The 19653-nt window shown below is 39.1% G+C and overlaps 1 protein-coding gene across 1 annotated transcript in view; it reads right to left on the bottom strand.

Moving 5' to 3' along the window:
• The window catches only part of fhip1aa (FHF complex subunit HOOK interacting protein 1Aa), a 35424-nt gene extending 22971 nt beyond the window's left edge, over nt 1-12453 (bottom strand). Inside the window, exon 1 of the mRNA XM_069666542.1 lies at nt 12276-12453. The gene's annotated coding sequence lies outside the window, so the exon portion shown is untranslated. The remainder of the gene's footprint in view (nt 1-12275) is intronic.
• Between the last annotated feature and the right edge of the window lie 7200 nt (nt 12454-19653).

The raw sequence follows: 19653 nt of genomic DNA, 5'->3' as shown, positions 1-19653 counted from the left end.
AATAATCCTGAAGCTTTTCATTTAAATAATTGCCGGTTATTCACTATCTATTGCCCAATGAGGTAACACAATGTTGGCTGAGCCTATGGCCCACTGATGAAAGCCATTGTATTTGCAGTATTACAGACTGGGTGTTTGGTGCGACTTTGGCAGAAAAAATCACAAGCAGTGCCCAGTTAGTGACGCGTTTTCCATCACCTAGCAGTGGTTGGTCTGCCAGAGAGGGTAGGCGGAGCTAAGCGGCTGCTTTTCCGGTCTCTGCAAGTGTTGCGAGTAAACAGTAATCTACTATGGCTGAACAAACAAAGAAAAGATGGATGACTACAGATACAACTTCAAAAATAAGTGAAAATCCGAAGACAAAGAAACAAATTGGACGCTCAGATGAAGGCAAACCGTCTAAAAAGGAAAGCGACCGTCAGCGAGGAAAATCAGGAGTTACAACCGGAGCCAACCGTGGACGTCACACATGCAACACTGTCTGGATATCTGGGAAGTGTGACCCCGCAATTACCGTTTATCACCATAGGTGAGATCTTCGAGATTACAACTTTAAATACCAAAATATTGATCTAAAAAATCCATCACTGGTTAGGTTATCGTCACTGCTATGGCCAACAGGGATACATCAGCACACTGAATTAACATAATATACATTAACATTAACATAATATTAACGACCTGTAGATCTTCTTTTACTGGTTTTCTGCATCTCTGAGTCAGAAAAGCCTCTTTATTTTAGAAAGGTTAACATGTTTTCCTGGTTAACTTTTTAGTTTTGCACAGAGCCTCTCTAAGTTGTTTTGTTGTACAGTTGTACAACAGTCTGCAGGATTAGTCTCATAAAAGCAGCTATTAGCTCCTCTCAGACAACAATACTCTGGCAACAACTCCTCAAATGTGCAGGAAAAGTCTGTCTAGAAATATGAGCCGACCAGGTTAACACTCGGACAACAACCGAGCACCAACACTCTGAACCATCGATAGAGAGTCTGATATATAAAAGTACAGCACTTGTTTCTGAGGAATAAAATGTACCTTTTCAAGTTATCCTCTAAAAGCCTTCAGTACAAATGGAAGTCATGACCTACATCATCCTCTCATTTATAGTACCTGCTGCCATGTTGTCACAGAGGGAGAGCCCACCGTTTACCCAGAAGACACTGCTCTACTTGCCCAAAATAACTTGAATTACAGTAGATGCAGAACTGAGACGAGCAGAGGACATGCAGACATGGGGGTTGTCATCGTTTGTGTGAATCTGCGAGCAGGTTTCCAACATGTTTCCTCAAATGTGACTGTTTATACGAGACTACAGCGTGTTGTGTGTGTATATCTGTCTGTTTGCAGTCTCAAACTGCCGACTTGGCATCCTCGCTGCCACATAAGCCTCACTAGATTCTCCTGATTTGTACATTTCCAATTATCCAATTATGGCAATTTGATAATTACACATATTTGGCGCTTCCACTTCTCCTCAGTCGGAGACACGAACAGTTCAGACAGATCCAGCCGGGGATTTCTCTCAATGCAGCTGCAATTAGCTACAACTGTAGACACTATGTAAACTCCTTTGACTTCACATTATCAGGTCGTTAAGAGACAGACAACGCTTATTAAGCGGCACATAAGGATCGTTTTTATATATCGAATAACCTGCCATTTATTTTCAGATCATTTGGATTTTTTAAATTGGCATCAAAATAAACATTGTTGCAGATTATGCGTCTGTCAAGCTACGACTGCTGCAGCTTTTATTCGAATGCCTGTAACGTCGTTCTCAGAGTGTCATTCAGTAATAATTCGTTCTTTCCTGAGCTTTTGTTGATGTTGAGGATTAGGGATTAATGTCTACCTATTGTATTTCAGTCACATTGATTGGCTTGGGGAAAGCAGCATTACAAATCAAATCATTACACAGTAAAAGGCTGTTATTGTTGCTTTGTTGTTTAACTGAACAATACGCTTTGCTGCACTGATTATCTTCCTCTCTTCTTCTTCTCTTTAAGCCTTGATCTATTCTTTGATGCTGGGTCATGATTGAAGCCCTCAGAAGTTTTTAGTCACACTAAAATTTACTGATACCGACTTTAAGTTGCCAGACCTTCAGTAATTGGAATAGACTGACATCGACTCCCTCAAAGTCAGCCTGAATAAAAGACACAAATGTGACAAAAGATTGTAAGGTGACATGATAGTCTACTTCCTGGTGGCATGACTCAATCTACTCCTGTGGGTGTAACATTTTTGGCAGTGAAAGTATGGCCATGTTAAGTTTAAAAGCTTTAACAAGGCGAACTGAATTCTCTTGCATGTTGCTCATGCACTATTGCTCAAAAACTTTGCCTGGTTCCTCTCATTTCTAATGACATCGTCGAGGGTCTCTATAGAAGACTGGAATGACTGAACAAGGAATACGCTTGGAGTTGTTACAAACATCCATTTTTGCTGACACATGTCATGCTTTTATAGCAACAGCAACCTTTTTTTTCCTTTTTCAATAACAAAGTATATCAATGATGCACAATAGTAAAAATCATACTCACAATTGTGCACAATACGTTACACACAGGTAAGAAAAACAGCAACGAAAACCAACTCAAAACCAGTCTAAAACATATTATTTTCCTATACTGATTTAATTTCTTGAATAATTAAAATAATACAGGTTAACAATGTTGGCAAGCTACTTGAAAAGCTACAGTCACATACATTAAATTAAGCTTAACTACACTGTAGCTACCCACCAGAAAAATGTAGCAAGCTAAGCTACAGCAACATGTAGTAGCTTGCAACAAGAAGCTATTTCCTTTTACATAAAACCTATTATAGTCCAAGTCAATGCACCTTTTTGAGTTGTATTTGGTATTTGCTAGTTTAAGTTTAACAACAAATAGAGCTTCAAACAAGGAATTTCCCATTCTATTTAGTGGGTGAAGAGCTGAAGAGGAAGTTTGTCTCCTCATTCCTGAGGTAAACAAGATGACAAAGTGAGAACATGAGCTCGGCTATTGTGTTGCACCTCAGGGTTAGGTCGAATCAAGACGAAAAAAAATGTAGATAAAGCCCCGGGGCTGAAAGGAGCCGGCACAGTGTAAACATGAAAGGGAAATGTTGACTCTGGGGGTTTGTGTCATTTCATTCTCATCTGGTTTCTGGTATTGTCAGCTTTCTACCATCCCCGGGGTTTCTGTACACACAGGCGTGGTCATGACAAACAGCTCAGAGGCCAGAAAGACACACCCATTACTCAGAATAGAAAAAGATCTCTTATACACAGGAGTTTCTAACCTCAATCCAAGGGACTTCATTATTAATCATTTCTTTTTAAACTTTCCTTATGTCAAAGGAAAAGTTGAAATACCCATTCCAGTACAGAAAATGTCTCCAATACTGCCTAAAATGCGGTATAGAGTAAGGGCAAGTATGCTCAACGCACTGATCTGATACCATAATTTATTAGCCACCCATAATATTAGTTTAATTTTTTATTGTCAGTAGCCTTAAAAGAAATAGTTAATACTACGGCAGTCACTCGCAACTACTGTTTTAAGAGTGGAAAACATATTTAGTTGTAGCATAACTATTATGTGAACATAGCAAACAACAACAGTACGGTGCTAGCTGAGGTTAGCCTTAGTCATAGCTAGCTTAAAGTCAGCAATCAGTGTTTTCCTATGACACATTTTAAGGCTCAATTGTTATTAATTAAAATTTTATACAAGGTTAAAAAGGTAAGCTTAAATTAAAGCAATTTATGTTAAATAACAGAGTTTCTCTGACGTCAGGAGGGGCTAAGAGCTGAGCTGCGGCTAACGTCAGCTAACCCTGTTTCTGTGTGGTTAGCATGTTTTTAGGTGAGGATTTCTTCAATGTACTGAGCCAGACCAGACAACAAAGATAACAATAGTATCACATCAACACAGGATAAGTAGATAACAGCTGTAAAAACGTATTGGTCATTTTGTTTGCGCCAGTATCGAGAAATACTCGGTATTGTCTTGGCATTCGTTTTGGTATTGGAAAGGAATGAATGAGGTGAGGTAATCATTTCGGTTTCATTTCTCCTGAACCAGCCGTAACTGTAGGTGGCACTCAAAAAGGAGAGATTTATAGAGACCAGGTGGCAGCCATGGCAAGCGTGTGACAGGAAGGCCCATTAAAGTGATAACAGCTGTTGAAATATTTAAAGCTACAGGTGAAGCCACTGGAAGGCCAGATAGTGTCTGCGTGATCTGACTATATATTATAGTCCTCACCATTCTCCTCCTATCAACAGCACAGCAGGAAGGACAAGGTCATTCACTGACCAGCAGTGACCTCTGTGTTACAGCATATATCTTCAGGAGAGACAAATTTAGATTGAACTCATGTATTTAGAGAAATTCAATGTTTAAAATGGACATAAGGACATCTTAAATAATTTGACAATTAACGAGATATTGTTAAACAATTGCTATGTGCGCATATGCAATAGACACATCGCAGGATGTGCATTCACTCGAGAGCCAGCGACTCTTTCTCACTCGGCCTCCCTCAGAGTTGGTAGAGGAAGGACGACAGCCTAATTCCAGGCCCTCGCACCCAACAGGCAGAGCCTGACTTAGGGACCATCAACAAATTACTGTTAAATGGACACAAAACTGATGTTTTTATAAAACGTTAATGACTTGCCCATTTAAATTTTTGGATTAAAAAATACAACTAAATTGGGTACATGTTGCTCACTAATTCAAAATGCTGAAGTGGTATTCATTTATTTTCTATAAATGTTTCTATAAAGAATAAGGGCTTTTTTGCCATTAGCTTCAAGGTCATGTGATCTAATGGCTTAGAATTAATAATAAGAAGAAATGTATACTAAATAAGACACATCTTTTCATGTAGGATTTTAATCTTTTATATTAATATTTTTATGGAAAAATTTATGTTGATTTTTCAATAGCTTTCATATCATGTGACCTAGTGTCCTTAAATCAATGTCAGATGTTAACATTCACTTGGACAAATAACTTATAAGTGAGAGTGGCACCTCATCCCAATGACGGAGTGTTTACATTTAGCGGCTTAACCTGCGGCATGAGGTTGTGTGTGCTGACAGGAAGTAGGAAATGGCAAGCCTTCGTTTCAAAAAGTAATTGTCACGGGGCTGATCATGCTGAGTAAACATACATTTGAACACCGTTAGGAACGGTAGATGACAGACCGACCGTAAAAGTAACGCAACAGCAGCCCACACATCTGTTTGAGACTTGCTCCACCTGAACTTTTTTTGTGGATGTCACAGTCTGAACCAAGAGTGGTAAAAGTAGGAGAGAGGTTTTATTTTGTTAGAAGAAAAAAGACTAAAAGTCTCAAACAATAAAGAGCATAATTGTTAGTTGTTTGCATGAAAACACACTGTGTTTATCTGGTATAATTTCGCAATAAATATCACAGAACAAAAAGTTACAGCAGTGTTAGCTTTTTCTAATATGGTGCAGCCCTAGAATGAACCTTTATTTAAAAAAACAATTTACCCCAAATGACAAGTTTATTTAATAACCGACCATCTTACTTTGCAAAACAGCAAGTAAATGGATGTAAAAACGCAGTCAAATAATTGTGTCGATCAATAAGCTATCCTATGCTCCAGACTCAGAGTCCTGTAAGTCACATAGGACTACGTTGGAGGAAGTCATGAGCGTTTTTTGAGCACATGTAACAACACTAATTTTAGTTTACAACAATAAAACTACTTGGCGTGAGCAGATTTAAACAATACTTATGAAGTAACAATGGAATCCACAGTGCCAAAACAATACCAAAGGGTAGAACAGACAAAGTTAGCGGTGAAAATAGCAGAGCATTTAGCAGCTGAAGAGCCAGATAATATCCTCGGAGGTTGGCGGAGACCCAAAAAGAGCAAGAAGAATGGAGTATATCACACTGCAGCTAATAATGCTCCGGTTTGCGTGTTTACACTGATACACGGAAAGCAGAATTAAAAAAAAATCTCAACCTTTGATGGTGTTTAAACATTTTTTTGCTTTTGTGACATAAAACTCAGCTTGCTGCAAATGAGAGGCCAAAGGAACTATCCGTATGAACAATCCCTACACAGCCTGTCACGGGTTGTTTCTAACCAGCACAACACAAGCTCATCAGGTGCTGAATTATGACTGCGACCAGCTTATGGGATAAGACTGTGATTATGTAAGCAGATCTATGCTGCATGTTAAAATCCGCAGACGTGCAGGAGAGGCATGTCTGAAGGCTAACAGGGTGTTGGCTGAAACAGGTTTCAGAAACAGGCTGTTCCTACAAAATTGCTAAGTGATCTAAAGAAAAGATTCATTAACATGTTCAAACACACATGCAGGTGTGCAGTTCAGAAAGTAGAAGTTAGGGAAATTAAAACACAGCAGGTTTAAAAACCCTGAGGAGAAAAACACAAAGACTTACAGAGGAAACAGGAGCTGTATGCCCTATATTGCACAAATCTCTTGAGAGAGAGTTCAACCAACATGACAGAGATAAGATTTACAAAGGATTTTTACTCAGACAGGGGCAGCTTCTTGCTTCCAAAGTGTGATGTCATCTTTCACCTGTGTATGCACGAGTCAATGCATGTGCATACTGGGTGGGTAAGGAATGTGGGTATTAATTTTCCTACACCGCCCGGGGAGTTAGATGGAACTTTTGATAACACAGCGAAGGAATGCAAAAGATAGGTTTCTTTGGATAGGTCCCCTTTAAATTAGGTCCGCTTTAATTGTGCCTAAATGCTCATACAAATAAATGACATTTTACACATAACATAAAGTAGTTTTTTCATATTGCCTAGTGAATGTGTACATCTTAAAAAGTTATTTCTGCATCTGCCAGTGGGCCACTACAATAAGAGCAGGCATGATATCAATTCCACTACAGGGAAGACTTGATGAAAAACACGTGCCTAATATATCGGTATCAAAATCGGCAAAAAGGGTTGGAAAATATCGGCATATCGAATATTGGCAAAAAATCCAATATCGCGCATCCTTTTTACACTGTTACGTTAGCTTGAAAACAAGCTCACAATGTCAATGCTAACATATCTGTGTTCATGTATATACACCTTGTTTAGACTAAGTTTAATGGGCCATCATGCTAACACTTGCTAATTGGCAAACATTACCAAAACAAGACAACTTTCATCCTACTAAAATAGGCACTGCTAGCCTTTTTCTAGGAATAGGAGCAGTTGTTTAGATCAATTTTGACATCAGGGACTTGCAGGTTACGGGTTGATAAGATGATTAAAGAGGCTGCTAGATTTATAGTTAGCGCATTTTCGGAGTCCACTAGCTAAGTTAATATGTTCAGACAGGGAGACTATCAGACTGATAGACTTGTTTACAACTATAAGATTGTCTCTTTCCTCTGCAGTTTAACCTCGTAAGATAGTTTTTCCTAAATATGTGATTTTTTTCCCCACATCATCCACCAATACTTTCTTCTAATAAAATAAGGTATCGTCAGCATATTGGTTTGATTCTTTGGCGCGGCCTGGACATGATGGCTCTATGTACAACATGGCTTAAACCAAATGTTTTCTTGACTTTAAATGAAGCTTAAACTATAATCTGCCCTTAATATCCATCACGTGTAATATGTGTGTAACTGTAGATTGTAAACTTTTCTTTCTAACATTATAACTGAGCCAAATGTAACAATTTGTAGCACCCAAATGTTACTGTCTCAATCTTAAACCACAGGTCACTGTATTTTTCTCTGTTGTTATCTGGCCTTTACAGGCTAAATTACCACATTGTATGTACACAATGTGAGCTTGTGATGACATCATTCCTAGTTTCATGTTGGTATGCTGCTCAGCCTATCCCCTCACCACAATAGGCTTCTGTCAGAGATAAGAATGTGTTTAGTGTGGGTATATCCTATCTCTGCTCCTGCTACTTCCTCTGCAACTCGTTTGCATCACGTAGATGCTGATAAAAGAAACCATGTTTGAATGTGGCACGGCAGGAGGAGCACAGAAGATACGGCGTGTCTGTGAACTTCAGAGATAACCATCAGAGAGATGAGAGCAAGCTGCAGCACTGCAGTCATATAATTAGCCAACTGATTGGAAAAAATGGTTTTTGATATGAAGTGGAATTAAAAAGCTGCAGAACACAGAGAGTTTGTTTTAAAAGGAATACAGTGCATACCAAAATACCTGTCGGGCTCATCTGTGTCAAATATTTGCTTGGGTGTGGATAACCGTGAACCTGTTTTTACTCAGTTTCTGTTCTTTTAAAACGAACTTTTCATTGCCTTTAGAATGGGAGCATTTCTCCCTGGAATCCTATATTCACCTTATAATGATTTATTAAAGACACATTTCAAAGAGTTTTATGTTCTTAGCAATGTTTTTCACTATTTCAGAAGTTCATTGTGTGTTTTACTGGGTCAACATGTTGAAATTACCTACTTACAGCTCACTAAAGTTATACTCCTTGAAGCATACACCCCCAAATGGAGGAAAGGCAGCTTTCTTGACTCTAGCCATTGATGACTCCCCAGTAGCATAACAGACCTTTTACTATGGAACATGATTTGTTTTGCAAATTCAACCGCAAATGTAGCCTACATCAGTCCGACAATATTAGTTACATAGGACCCTGGGAACATGACCTCGGACCTAGGATGACCTCTTTTAAACAAGCACAGTTTAGGAAAAGAAAATGTTTACTTTTGCCTCCAAGTGGCAGCACACTTGCCCTTCTTTTCTCCCATAAATTTACAAGGCAAATTGGATGCAAACTAATGTACTATATGCTGTGGCTTGTTGTAACAGTAGTAAAGACTGGCCTGCTGCAGAGTCTTGCTTTCCTATGACATACACAGAGCTTGTGCCTCCATTCTAGGTAATTCTTAGACAACAGAAGTGGTTCATCCTGATTCAGTTACGATCTCCTTTCATTCCTTTCACAATACTCTAAAGAGAAGCGTCTTTAAAAAGGACACCACTGGGAGATTGAAAGGAAAAGAGGGTAATTCTTTGTACGAAACTGGAACACGTGCTAGCAAGTAAGTGGGTCACCATTACAGATGCTATCAACAATCTTCAAATTGAATCTTTCACACACAAAAAAAATCACATCTCTAGCAAAATAATCATTTTCAAAATCCCATCAGTATTGAGTGATAAATGTCCCTAACAAAATAGATTTACTACTCTGATGTCTGTATGTTTGGTGTGGAGCTAAATTCCGAACATTGTTAGCCTAACTTAGCTTAGGTTAATTGCCTGGTAGAGCAGCTAGCCAAACAAAAATGTCAAATATATGCCTGCAAACATAAGCTTTCTCATGTTCACACATCTAATTTGTTTAATCTGCAAACAAACATAAAAAGTAAAAACCTGGCAACCTCACTGATGACACGATTCTGGGAAATCACTGCACCTAGCGTTTGTATGCTAACAAATAGTTGTAGCACGTAGCTCCTTTACAACCACAAATTGTCTTTCTTGCATTTCAATTTGTGAACAAAACTGTATTTTAAATGCGTTAAGGTTTCATTAATGTAAATAAATGTACAAGGTTTTAAGTAGTAACATTTAAAAGTGTTTATAGGTGTGTCTTTGAGCCTTCAAGAGAGCCCTGCAAGCGGTTTCTACAAGTAACCGTTTTAGCTAGGCTAATCAGCTCCAAGCTCTAGCTTAATAGTTAAAGCACAGACGTAAGAATGGTAGCAACTTTCTTATGTAACTTTGCAAACAAAACAATCAGTGAATTTCTCTAAATATGTATGAAGTATTCTTTCCACACAAAAAAAGTAGTAATGTAACTTTATTCTTGGCTTTACTGTTAGGAAACACTGCTAGCTTCTTGTTAGCTACTTCTCAGGGTCTGTGTGGGGAATGTCGGGCTAATCCCAAACACGGGACAAAGCTGAGCTGGCTGTGTCGGTGGTGGGAAGGGGGTAACACACACACACACACACACACACACACACACACACCTATCTGCTGGTATGTTGTCTACAGAACCTGTTCCACTTATATCACAAGTTCTGCCAAAGTAACACTGTATTGACTCCTCTAAAAGAAATTGCAAGAACTGCAAGAAAAAAGAAGTTAGCTTACTTTTCTTTAACTCTTTCTAAGTCAAACATTTAGATTTAAAAATACTACTACTATACTATGATACAACTACTTCTATGCTAAAATCAGTAGCCTAACTCTAAGTTCAGCAGGCCTTTACTCAACAGCACGCAAGGTGAAGCAAATCTGATCCAAATCACAAACTTGTGACTTGAACCTATACGTCTAATAACATTAGTATGACCATTATTCACAGTCTAGCATGCTGCAATGGAGACTCAGAGATCCTATGTCGTAGACCATAACACTGACTCCAACCATTTATAAGATTTGAAGATCATAAGTAATCATACAGATGACTGATTAAACACACATTCCTTCAGTCCTCAGAAAGTAATCACTAATACATCAGTACATCACTAATGCGGCAAAGACCTGCAACTTTAGACGTTAGGCTAGATTGCATCAGAGAGATTTCAATATAAAACAGCAAAAAAGTACACCAAACTGCTTCCCTACAATCACAACAAAAGAATAATTTTACATTACTTATAGTGACAGCATTTACAAATACCTTTCATGTGGTCCCTCTGCTGAGGAACCCGATATATTTACATCCCTTCCCTGACTGAGAGCAGCCCAGAGTGCACAAAAAGGGCACTCGTGGTGTGCGAGCGCGCTTTAAAAGAGCATCCACATGAAAGGCAGTTTAAAGACCAGCTCAGGGCCCACAGCAGCTACACTCGGAGATGACATGCAGACGTTTGTGGACGACACTTGTTTTCATAATAAAAGTACCAACAGTTTGGCAAAAAAGGAGATGGAGAGGAGAGGGTTCCGTTGTTGTCATGTGACCACAGTTTGGAATTTCAGTCACGTGAGAACACATGGATGTTTACTCGGGTTGGCAGAAGGATGAAAGCGACCATGAGCATAACTTCTTCTCCATAACAGGAGCTTGTGCTTAAGTTTTCATTCAGCGTTTGCTCCATAGGGTCATCACAGGGTTGGCCAACATAAAGAGATGGCAATTATGCACAAAATTGTATTTTTATATTAAATAGACAACAGTAAATAAGAGACAATCATGGGAAACTTTAGCCCAAGTCAGTTTAAAGAACATCTTAAGATTTTGCTGAATGGTTAAAATTGTTATTTTTCTTTGCCTCGTCAAAGCATAAAACTTTAAAATTCTTTTAGAATTAATTATAAATCGATTGCAGTAAATGTAAGCTAATTTGCAAATTGATTTTCCCAGTCAAAAATGCCAAATGTTACGTAGTTCCTAAGCTGATGTACCAACACCAAAACAAACACAGGGTGGTAAAAATAACCTCTCGCCAGCTGTGTTATAAATCAGTCTACAGATGAAGTAACTCCTCTGACTGCAGAGAGAGAGAACCTGAACACAACACAGTTTTTAGCCAATCATGTTTTGCGTCATTAACTAGATGACTGTGAGTAGCATTGATTTCACAGGTGCAAGAGAACACCTGTGAAGGAATGGCGCTCACACAAGATGGCCTGCCATGAAACATTAATGTTTGCAGGTAACACAACACCACCTGCATGCTGTTGTGTCCCTCACAGTGGATATCTGAATACAAAGCTCTTTATGACAGGACAGGAGGGCTGGAGGTGGAATCAGGACAGGTAGGCAGGCTGGCTGCACTTAGACCTGTGTGAGGCTGTAAAACAACTTTGCCAGGAGCTATCAACAACAGCACATGGACAGGCTGTAATGTATTTAAAGGAATTATGCTGTGAGCTCTGCAAGTTACTGCAGGATTATGAAACCAGATCCATATGCAAACATGTTATTAAGCAGTGGCTGGGGTTGCAAAATTGTGAATCAAAGGGTGGGTCTAGTTTGTTTCTATGGTGAGACACAACACAACAGTGAAGCTGAGTGGAAACAGTTTAGTTTTCCACTTGTTCAACTTTGAAAGGATGCAAACTAGTTGTTTTAACTGGGAATCACCCAGGTAGCCACTGGTTTACTCTGCTAAACAACACTCTGGAGATACCCTACCCTTCCACCCACACGCACATGTCAATCACAGGACTCGGCAACTGTCAAAGCAAAACACACGCGCACACATCCCCGAACATAACCAGAAATTAATCTTTCAATTTATAAATCAACATGCAAGTTAAAGCTAAAGCTGTACACAAGTTTAAGTGTTGTCTCTGTGTTTCTTACCGTGGGACGGCTCCTCCGGTTGGACGGGAAAAAGCGCTCAGCAGTTTGGAGCGTCGAATATCAGGTTTAACCACAAACACTCACTCGGTGCGCTACGTCCTCTCGAGGGTAAAATTACTGGGTCGTGGTCACAGCTCCACAATTTCACTCTTTCACAACAGTCCACGGTGGTGTAAGAGGTCCTATGTGTTACCGAGCGACTTAACCTGGTCTGCTGCAGCTCGCGCACACATAGGTGAAACCACTGATCCTTATCTGAAGCTCCTCCCACTTAGCTGCTACGGACCCACCTCTACGAGTGGAGAGATTTATGTGTGTTAGTCATGTTTTATTTATGTCTTGTATTTTTCCTCTTGCGATAGAACTCTGTAAGACATGATAAATGACTTCTTCGCATGTATAAAAGCAAAAGAAGTGCCTTCAAAGATGTTATCGGTGAGCTTTAAGTAAAAACTTTGGCAACAGACTGGTTTGTTTGTTTATTTTCCAGGATCCCAAAACCTTATTTTAGATGAGAATTTCAGAATCTTATTTTTGCATTACATCATCAGCCTCATCCTACTGATGTTGTTCAGCTTAAAAAGTCAAAATATAGGTTGTTTTCTCAAGAAACGTTCTAAAACAAGAGATATGTCGACTATGTGTAATACAGAATTGACATACAGTAGATTTCTGCAATATGTTGCCCCCTGCTGGATGAAACAGTGTACTACAAGACAGGGATGAGCAAGAGCCATAAAAATCTCTACAAAGGCCTGTTAGAAATTTCAACATGCCTTATTCCCAGCACAGATGATACAGAAATCAAGACGTCCCTTGTAGGCATAGGACAGTTTTTAACCGATACATTTCATATGTGTATTCTTACATAATAAATATATTCTAAGCAAAGCATTTGGGGGCTTTGGTATCTTTAAATCCACTCACCGTTCCCAGGAGCAGTTATAGTGAGATTACGATCATTGTGATTTCCAGCCCGAAATTACACTGTAGTGTTACAAAAAAGGCAGAACCTGCATTTATGCTTGCTTGAAAAGTATATTTAGCCCAAGTCCCATTTGACTCCTCTAAAAACAAACTTGCAAGGTCTTTTTGTTCTGATGACTCAACTAACAAAAATGGCCCTGATTCAAAAGAATGAGACATTTTATTAAATTATTTTGGACTACGTTTGGTAGACCAGGCTTTAAAGATGACTAGGTGTGTAATGACATCTAGTGGAGAAACAGTTGAATTGCATTTTGTCCCCAAAAAGTCTTGTGTCCGCCTATTCAGTGGAAGTGTTGATGACAGTGATGGAAGAAAAGATTTTAATTAATACCACAATGAAAAACAGTTACAAGTAGAAGGCCAGCATTCAATATGTCGCTTGAGCTCGTATATAATAATAATAATAATAATATTATACGGAATGGCCTATTTCAAAGTATTGTATCGCTGATATGATTGGATTTTAAGAAGTATGCAATATCTGTTAGCATTATGTAAATATTGTAGCTGGTGCATGTTGGCCAGATTTCAATTGATGACTGGAAAGTTTATGGTAATCTGTAACACTTCATAATTTTTAGTTGATTTTATTGTTAGTATAATTTATTTGAATCTGCAAACTAACTGCACTTATCAAATCAAGACAGTGCAGTAAATAGTAAAACATTTGTCAATGAAATGTGATAGTGTAATGGTACACATGTAGGTTAATAGGGATATAAAAGCTGAATGGGTACCGGTAAGGGACAAATGACATCAAATTCACACAAAAAAGGAGTTGGAAAAAGTTTTTACATTCAACAATCTAAAATGTTGAATATTAGGGAATATTGAATTGAATATTAAGCGATTATTATTATTTTCCTTATATTCCTCAACAGGTTATCTACACAACCGTTTGTTATTGGTTGTTGAAAGGTTCCAAATCGCTGCCTTTGAACTTTGCACAATAAACCACAAAACGTAAATTCTTTCTTTTGTTTAAAAAGTTTCAAACATTGGCTTACGGGGTAACCCTGCGTTGACTTTGAACATTCCCACCGAAAGGTCTGCCTGTGTTGCGTGTTGGGGTCCTGACTGTGAGTGGCACCACCTCCCTCCATCACAGCAAAGAGAGAGAGAGAGAGAGAGAGAGAGAGAGAGAGAGAGAGAGGCTGCTGTGGGCAGGACGAATGAAACTTCAGTGCACAGGACAGCAGCCCATGCGTAATTGACCGTGTAGACAGATGAACTAGCTCACTTTTTGAACTTTATATATAATCATTTGTTTCTACGTTGTTTCATATCCTGATGGCTGAAGCCCGGCGTGTAGAGGAGGCAGAGGGGGAGCGCAGAGATCAGCGGGACGTCCGGAGCAGAAGCCAGACAACAGGTAGCATGTTTGGGGAAAGTACCAGGCTGAATGATGAGCCGAAAAGTTTCCTGAAACATCTAACGGTTACTTGTTGTTCAATGAGTTTGCCTGGTGATCATTTGTTGTCGAAATGAAACATACCATTTAGACTTTTGAGAGTTGAGAACAGAATTACGACGTTTTGTGTGACCCTGAAGTAAATTATCTCCTTTTCATTTCACAGCAAATCAGATAGCGTATTAGCATACCTTTCATCACAGCTTATCACTTCGTAAATAGAAATGTGTGTATTGTTCCTTTTATTTCCTGCAGCCATTGTTTTCCATTTATTTACGATATGCTTAATAGATAAAAAATAAATTAGCAAACTAATAGCAAACTAGCTTAACACCCCATCACACTGAACATGAAGTCTGCATTAATTTTTTGTCAGTTACAGTACTGTCGTGTTATTGTGTGTGGTATTTTAATTAAAGTGCAGATTTATATAAATCATTCACCAGAAAACTGTAAAAACTTCATACCGAAATTAAAGCTCCTGTGAGGAACTTTAGGTTTGTGTTGATTTTGGCGCCCCCTGTGGACAAAGCCGTCCCTCTTATCTCTTTGCTGATTTTGTCCTGTAAGTGGTTTCAGGCATTAAAAATAACAATATAGAAAGAATCAATCTTGTTGCTGATGGTCTGGTTTGCTTTTCTAGCTCATATAGAGTCATCAGAATTAATTTCAGTCTGTTTCATAACTAGATAAAAAACTCCTCATGGGAGCTTTAATGGAAACTAATGGAGGTCTGAAACGAAACATGAATTAACTGCACAACAAACATCTGCATGTTGTGTAGGCTATATAAAATGCTAACGTGCCAAAACACCTACGACCCCTAAACTTCTCATTTACTTTTTCTGTTATCACATGCTGTTGAAACCCACACTTCAAAAACATTAGATAGAGCTCCTGACATGGATGAAAATACTATATTCAATCAAACATATCTTTACAAGTATGTTAGTAGATGTGCTTTGACGCCTCTGGTTCTCCTTCAGGTGCTATAAGACACAAAAGTCCTATACAGCATGAAGCAGAGAGGCCGATTGTTGTGTTTTTGCTGGTTGGAAGTCAGATAAAAAGTGATAAAAACACATTATGGCTTTTTCTGTAAAAGACGTTTATGTGGTTGCTGGCAACAGAGCATAAAAACATGCCCATTACCTTCTTACACTCCCCTCCCTGACCTTTACAGTCAACCGCATAGTGGTTATGGAAACTTCCTCACTCACACCTCATAGCAAAAAGGAAATTTGTGTTCACAGCTGTCTGCTTAGTCAGAAAATCCAGCTGTTATGGTTCAGAGGAAGGTTTCCTTTTAATTTTTTAGAGCACCTTGTGTTCAAACACGTACTTCTCAAACACTCACCGTGCCCTGCCTTGCCCAACTATCCCCATCCAGCTCTAACTACCCCCACCCCTAAACCACACCCTGACCCCACCAGCTGTCTGGACGGGAATTAGCATCAGTCTCTCCGGGGCAGACAGGCTGCTGTGTCATGAACAAGCTGCACTTGTCTGTACTCGATCCTTTCAAGTTTTAATAAGATACATTTAATCATCAGTAGTTTGAACCGGCCCTCACCTTTGTGGCTGAACTTCATCCAACTTTTTCAGGTAGTTTCCTGCAATGAGTCATTGGTCTGCTTTGACACTATATAATTTTCTCCTGCGGACATTGTGTTAGTCAGTCACAACAACATATTCTGTCATGTTTTTCAATAGAGGGCAGAGCTGTACAAAAATGTTGTGTTCATACCCAATGACACCCTGTGATTTTGCACTTGCCCCGGCCTGTTGGAAGATTTAGCTGAAGTTGTAGAAAGACAACAGCTAAGTTGTGGCTGGCGTAGTGTGACACTTGGAGGCAGATTGTTTTCCTTTCTCTCCCTCTCTGTTGCCATCCGTTTCACCAGCTGCTCTGTGACGGCTGCTGCTCTGCTGAGTAATGTCGGCATGTGTTCAAGTGAGAGTGCAGCTGTGAAGGGAAGCCTGCCCTGCTGACTTCAGCAGCTTTGTCTCTCGTGTGTTTGTGGTGTCCTTTTTCGGTGTTACTGACCCACAAATACTGAGAATTTTATGCTGAAGATAAATAAAAACTTTAGGAGGTGTTAATGAGGCTTGTCGAGTCATTTCTCACACTCTTCCAAGACTTCCTCATGAGTGAGTTTAGCTCAGTTTTAGAGCTACAAATGTCCTTTCAAAGAAGAATTAAGATTAGTTCATTGATCACCTCATCGCTCCTCAAGCTGGTTGATATGTGTGCTTCAGATAAACATTTTCTCAACACGTTTTAAAACATTTCTGACGGACCAGATCATGCTAGCAAACATTATGTCTCCCACAGGGATAATTGCAATACGTTTGGAGAGCCCCTGATTTTTTGTTTAGCACCATCATCATAGCGCTGTCATGTCTGCAGAACTGATGGAATTCCACCAGCTGAGCATCGTCTTTGGTGCTGATTAGCACGTTAGCAAAAATGCTGAACTAGAAAAAAATAAATATTGGTATATAAATAAAATTTGACCTGCTAAACATTAGCATGTTGGCATGTCTTAGTGAGCATGTTCAGTTGATAGCATTTAGCGTGCTGTTGTTAGAATTTTGAAACACAACGTGCCTCACAAAGCCGTTAGCTTAGCTGTAAACTCTTAGCCGTGTTTGCTTGGAGGCTAAATGGCGCAGTTAGCTTAATGCCTTGAGACTCCGCATCAATTTATTTATTTATTTTTGGTCCTTTATGCCTTTATAGTGAGAGAAGTCAGTGTCAGAAACAGGGGAAGAGAGAGTCGGGATGACATGGGTCGAGGGTAGGAGTCGTGGCCTGGGCAGCTGTAGCCTCTGTACATGGGACGCACGATTTAACCGCTGAGCCGAACCGGCGCTCCGATTTCTCATTTTGAATTGGATATGTTGAACTCTGAATACCATATTAAGACTTTTTGCATAGTTTATTTTAAGTGTCCTGCCTTGCTTGATTCATATTTTAGATTAAGCAGATCCACATTTTCATTGAAATAGACTAAGGGAGGCATTGGCCTGCTGGGTAAAGAACTATGTGGGTTATGATCACCTAAAAGAAAATATCAGGTTCAAATCTTTTTTTTATGAGCTATGTACCCTTCACAATCAGGCTGTGTCTTAATGACTTAGATAAACAATCAAACCTGTCTAGGCTAATTGTGAAAGACAGATTCAGGTGATGGACGGCACAGATCAGTGTGAACATCCCTGTCACCTTCAACTTTATAGGAAAAAAACTGACAGTGAATGTGCAGTGTTGTGTGACACAGCCACCACTTCCTGAATGACCACATTCCACTTCATGAGATTGGCCGGGAAAACACAGGAGAGCTGAGATATCACAGGGCCCTCCCTCTCTCTCTGTTGTCTGTGGGTGTGTGACTGCTGGCTTCAAAGTGTTTGTCACACTCCGACACCTGCTCGATGGACTAAGAGGTCGTAAATGTTCCTTTGATACTGAAGATTTGATAAAGGTAGGTGCATCATTGCACAGTATCAATAGAGGCACGTTCTGTAGAGGGCAACAGCACAACACAAGCAGAGGTGAAGGTAACGTTAGCAACAGAACTGTGCTGTTTGGTCAGGTAAATCTCACTATAAACAAAGGGAATGGTGATGTAACAGAGCTGTAAACTTTCAGGGCTGTTGGCTAAGATGAAATACTTCTTATCAAGTGAGAGTGCAGAAGCTCTTCTCTCTCATGTTGTTAAAGTGTAACTTGAGGCAGTGTAGCACTGTGGCGCTAACAGATAACAAGTAGCAGGTGTGACAGGTGGATTTGACTGAGAATGAGGTCATGGTTTCTGGCTAGAGGCGCTGACAACAATGCTGACTTCAAACACCGCCTGAGTTTTATCTACAATATAATTCATTTTTATTTCCTGTATGATCTTAGACAAGCCGCTAACCAATAAGATGTTGAACTTATTTCGTCTTTGTTGACTGAGTGAGACATCACCATCACTGTCAAACAGCACAGGAAATATAGACAAAGATTATTGCATGTGTTGGCAGCAGCACGTGCTGTCTCTATTTCAGCACTAAGGATGTTTGGTGCAGTTATGTTCAGTCATATTGCTGAATATTTCATCGTTCTGTCCACTTGTGTTGTTCTTTTTGTATCCACCTACAGTTTAGAGAATTTGTTTATTTATTCTTTGTGTATTATGTGTTATAGAAAACATAAGACATTTTTAAACGGGGACATATGTAGCATGGCTCGTTAAAATTGATCCTGTTCTCTGTAAGAAGGTAACTACCATGCATCATAGTTTAAAATAACACATTAGTCTAACTGGTTGATCCAGATTTACTGATGCTGCTAGCTAGGGCTAGGTTATTGTATTTCTAGAACATTAAGTCCAGGCTGTAAATAGCAGCAAGTAGTATTTGAAATGAGATGATACTTCTGAGTTAAAGTGAGACTACACAGCTTTTCGTTCATGTTACAAATGACACATTTAATCCATAAGTAAATGCAGCTCGTGGCTTACGATGTCTTATATTAGCAAACTGATATAATTGTTAAACTGATATTACTGATTACATTTTCTTTATGCTTCTTTTTGCTTCTGCTACAAAAGGCTCAGACAGGCTCATTGTAATGTTCTGACTCTTTAATATTAAGCTGTGTTCATCCACATCACATCAGCAGTTTACATAAGTATGCATCATTTATAAATAAACCAGCATATTTTAGAGATTTTAGAGGCCACACATTTGTGGGACTCAATGAAAAGTGTGGTTGCACTTACATTGTGTTAGTAGATTTATATTTTGAAGTTTTAATCGAGTCAAACTTTATTTATAAAGCACATTTCATACACAGGGCAACACAATGTGCTTCACATGAAGTCAAAAGGCAATCACAACATTATCACAAAAGTTATAATCCAAAGTCTTACAAAATTCAGAGCAGAAAGAACAAAATTAAATAAATAAAAAGTCAAATATCAATATCAC

Source organism: Semicossyphus pulcher, unplaced genomic scaffold (assembly GCF_022749685.1).
Source record: "Semicossyphus pulcher isolate SPU_LCO1_2020_fin unplaced genomic scaffold, fSemPul1.0.p SCAF_17, whole genome shotgun sequence".
NCBI lineage: Eukaryota > Metazoa > Chordata > Actinopteri > Labriformes > Labridae > Semicossyphus > Semicossyphus pulcher.
Note: the sequence above shows the minus strand (reverse complement) of the source record. Positions and strands in the feature narration are given on the sequence as shown.